This window comes from Triticum urartu, chromosome 7, assembly GCF_003073215.2.
Source record: "Triticum urartu cultivar G1812 chromosome 7, Tu2.1, whole genome shotgun sequence".
NCBI lineage: Eukaryota > Viridiplantae > Streptophyta > Magnoliopsida > Poales > Poaceae > Triticum > Triticum urartu.
Window position 1 is genome coordinate 633,805,563 of NC_053028.1, and position 5,075 is coordinate 633,810,637.

Sequence of the window (5,075 nt, forward strand, 5' to 3'; positions counted from 1 at the left end):
CATTAGTATGCCTCCCAGGGCCATATTAAACCATGTGCTTTGGCACACTAATGGCTCACTGCGGATGGATGCGCCATTAGTATACTTGGCATACTAATGGCGCACTCTGTAGTCATGCGCCATTAGTATGAATATTAGGTTTTTTTACTTTTCTAATTTTTGCACAGGTTACAAAATATATTATTTGACAGAATATAGACAGTACCACACAGCAACAGCAGATTCATCGAATACAATAGAAGATTAGTCTCTGAATACAATTCATCATATTAGTCTCCGAATTCAAAAGACCGAACAAAGATAAAACATTACAAGTCTCAAGACCGCGAGTATCGACTTTGTCGGAAGTAATACTAATCCCAACAAGTCTTACTAATCATCATCATACAACTTCTACTCATTATTCATAACAAGTCATACGATCATCATCTTGATAGTCATCGAACCAACCCTACTTAATTGTTCTTAGCACATGATCATCAGTATTAGGCAGGACCTAAATACCCTATTTAAGCTAAAATAGCATAAAACAATATAGACCCTGACTCTCCATTATGGAGAATGGACAACATCATGTCTCCAATTCTTGCGCTTCGCTTCCTTTCGCTTCCAAGAAGCTCCTTACGACTGTCCATACATTTTTCCATCCTTTGATTTTTATGTCTCCACTTCTTTTCAAAATCTCGTATGGACAGTTGAGATTCGTAGGATGACCTGGCTGTATGTTCAAAACATTAAGACTACCTTTCTGATACATCATATGAGGCACACAATTCTCTGGGATTATCTGTTGAAAAACATAGTAATAACTTCATAGTTAGCAAAATGATGTACTAGTTTTAGAAGTATGCAAAAGATGCACAGATGTCGTAATAGTAAAAATCTTACCAGGGTATCTCCATAGTAGTTACCGTAGTTGAACACATGTACAAGTGGCACATATTTACCGTAGTTGAGGAGTTTGATTGTGGATATTGTAATTCTCAATGTCAGTACAAAATCCAACCAGATTCTTTTTCTCCTTCTAAGTTGTTAATTCGGAGCCATCGGTGTAGTGGGTTTTGTCTACCATCTCCCGCACATTCTTTGAACAATAAAAATAAGCTATCAATGGAAATAAGCTGTCAACTATTTTGAAATAAACAATATAAATTAGCTAATAACTATGTTTGAGAAACTCACATAGCGGTAGAACTGGAGGCGTATCAAAAAGGACCCAAATGTCCATATTGTCTTGGTTGATGTCAGGATTACCAAGATCCATGGTGATAAGCATACCCTCATCAAAACCATACATCTTGCAAAATGCTTTCCAATTTTTGCAACCAAAATGGGTTACGCTCTCAGAATTATATAGATTTACTTCAAAGTCCACATCGTGATGAGTCCTTAGGTGAATTTTCTTTGTTTAGAAAATTTCATGGTCTTCAAAATCCATCCTCTCCAAGACATAGCGTCTTGCATGGCATGGGATAAGCTATACTCGAATTGTAAAAGATGAAAATTACACGTTGAAATATTTGAAGTCATGCATAATTATGAAAATAACACTTGTCGTCGTTGTGTACCGTTTCAACTTCGAAGGTCTCCTCGAGCTTAATGCTAAAGCGCCGATCATCGTCCAGGTGAGGCATGTCGCACAGACCTCGATAGTCGTGGCACCAGTCGCACTCCCCCGGGAGACTTTCGTCGTCCGATGATGATGACGACATATCCTATGTTCATAATTCAAAACTACATCATTTAGGGTTTGTCGACATCGAAGCATCCTAAAAGCTAAGCTTTTATCATTTAGGGTTTGTCGACGTTGAGGCACCCTAAAAGCCTAAGCTTTCATCATTTAGGTTCTTATCGACACCGAGGCACCCTAAAAGCCAAGGTTTTATCATTTAGGGTTTGTCGACGTCGAGGCCTCCTAAAAAGCTAAGCTTTTACCATTTAGGGTTTGTCGATGCCGAGGCACCCTAAAAGCCTAAGCGTACATCATTTAGGTTCTCATCGACACCGAGGCACCCTATAGAAGCCAAGTTATGTTTTCATCATTTAGGGTTTATCGATGCCGAGGCACCCTAGGTTGGGGCTAATCACTTGGCACTAATCACTTGGCTCTATTGCCACCTATGTTGGGTTTATCATCTAGGGTTTATCGATGCTAAGGAGAATTCTAAGTTGGGCCTAATCACTTGGCTCTATTGCCACCTATGGTTTAATGCAGCAAGAATGGCGGGGCAGTTGATCCTACTTAACTAAGTACTACGATACCCCGGCCCATGCATTAGTCGCAAGTACCCCATATGTCCTATTTTTAGCAAAGTCATGCTAAAATTCACGGAAAATTTCAGCATGACCTTTGCTGAACATAGGACATATGGAGTACCCGAATTTGCCAGAACGGAAGTTAATCGACATTCCGGCAAACTCAAGGGCCTCTCGCGGTAACTGCAAATTCATCACGACACAATTGTTAGAGACAAAACCCAGCCACAGACCATATGGTCCTCTGCTTTCATATGGAAAAAAATCAGCTCAATTTATGTGAGCTTCCATTCCAGATATAATAGGTCACCAAACAAAAAATCATCCAGATATAATGGTACAGCAAAGAAACAGCTTAATCCATGCCTTAGCTTATGAACAGTCATTACTTCAAATACAGAAGAAGGAACAATTTATTTGTGACATAGTTACAAATGATGACAGAATAAAGCAACACCCTACACTAGCCTAAAAACAAGTGAAGTTTCACCCATATAAGAACAACTTTATAAAATCAGAGAAGTTGCTAAATTTTTTGTAACCTTCATATACACTGGAGTACAATGCTTTATAATGTTCCATCATCATTACAGAAAATTGACAATTGTCCATAACAGTTAACTAAAATTTTTGCCTCATAGCTTGGGTGGGTTAAGTACTAGGAGACTTTGTAATGTGCAGTACAGGTGCAGTAACAGGCTTCTGAGTTAAGAAAACATTTCTATTTGATTTTCAAACCACACACTTACTTTCAACTATAAACAAAACTGACTTGCTGTTAATGAAACTCATGGTGGAATTAACTACTAGCAGCATGTCATTATAATGGCAGTCCACTATATATTTTTATGACAAAATACATCATTATCAGGGCACATTATGGCCATTTTCTTACATGATGCTAACTGTACCTAACTGATTTTTTTGACAGTAGCTCAAGTTTTTGATAGTAGCTCCTAACTGTACCTAACTGAATTTTTTGACAGTAGCTCAAGTTTTTGACAGTAGCTTAAGTTTTTGACAGTAGCTCCTAACAGTAGCTCCTAACTAAATTTTCTGCTTAAAGGGAAGGCTGACTTAAGTGGCAAGATGATACAATTTGCGTAACATAAGAATATATGCATCTTAATATAACACCATCTCCTAACAGAAATAGTATCCAGATCTACTAGGGGGCAAAGTAGAACTGATATTCTTTTGCTGAACTCTAGTACAAGATATAGAAGAGGAGGTAAGATAAGAAATAGTGACATTTCTCTTAGCAGGAGACTTTTTCTTTCTTCTAGAAACTACAGTAAATTTCTCCTCCTCTTCCACTACAGTATCATGCCAACTTAGACACAGGGAGGCGACATTTCCATTCGAGTCATGAATATCTAAACAGTGTTCAGTTTTCTTACTAATTTGTTCCCTGGATAATTCCAATTCCTTGAGAACATGAATAAAATCAAAATTATCCAGAGGTATATCAACACCCATCATTGATGCTCTAAACATAATCTCCTTAGCTACTTAATTCCCCAACCCTAGCTACTTAATTCTCCAACCCCTTTTCTTGTCCAAAATTCTCCAACCCCTAACCCTAGAACACATGAGAAGGAAATCTAGAGGGGGAAGAGGGGGAAGCGGCTTGGGTGCTCACTGGGGAGGTCGAGGGCGACTCGGGGTAGCCGGAGCTAGTCTAGGCGGCGCGAATTCGGCGTCGAGCGATGGCGATGGTGGCCGAGGCGGAGGAAATCGGCGGGCGTCCGATGGCGTCCGAGCTCGTCCGGGTCCTCGTAGTCGAAGAGGAAGACAACGACGGTCCTCCTGGGCAGGCCGTGTGGTGTTGGACGGCGACCATGAGGTTGACGCAGGCGGGGTCGCGGGGGGAGGGGGCGCTGGGGCGGGAGGACGTAGAGGGCGGGGGCGCGGGCGGAGGGGGGACAGCGAGGGAGGCGGCGCTTGGCTCGAGGAGGCGCGGGGGCGGCGACGGAGACAGAGGCGTGGGGGCGGCGGCGGCATGGGGGCGGCGACGGAGACGGAGGCACGGGAGCGGCGGCGGCGTGGGTCAGGGCAGCAGGGGGAATTAGTTAGGGGGGCGAGGGAGAGGGACGAAGGGGATCTGGCGAGAGGGAGGGAATTATCTAGGGGGGAATCTTACTAATGGCGCACCCGCGGTCGGTGCGCCATTAGTAATCTTTTTTTTACATAGCAATGGCGCACCAGGCAGAGGTGCGCCATTAGTAATCTTTTTTTTACATAACAATGGCGCACCAGGCAGAGGTGCGCCATTAGTAACTTTTTTTTATATATAAAGCAATGGCACACCAGCCAGTGGTGCGCCATAAGTAATTTTTTTTGTTGCATGTAATAATTTTTTAGAAAATGAATATGAATATGAAACAGTAATATTTTTTATAAAAACAGTAATAATTGTTGTTTAACAACAATTGTAGTCTACACTTTTTTATTATTATTTTTTATAAAATGAAGAGGGGAGAGGAGGCGGAGCTCACCGTGGAGCGGGGGAGGGTGCGGGGGGTGCTCGTCGGCGGTGGTGGAGCAGGGGAGGGTGCGGGGGTTGCTCGTCGGCGGTCGTGGAGCGGGGGAGGGTGCGGGGGGTCGGCGGCGGTGGTGGCGGAGCGGGGAGGTTGCGGTGGGTCATCGGCGGCGGTGGAGCTAGCGGGGGAGGGTGCGGGTGGGATCCAGATCGAGATGGAGGGGGAATCGAGATCGAGATGGAGATGGAGGGGGATCGAGATCGAGTGTCCTCATGAATATTCAATATTTTATCATATTGAATATGAAAAAATGTCATCAAATTTGAAAAAATATTC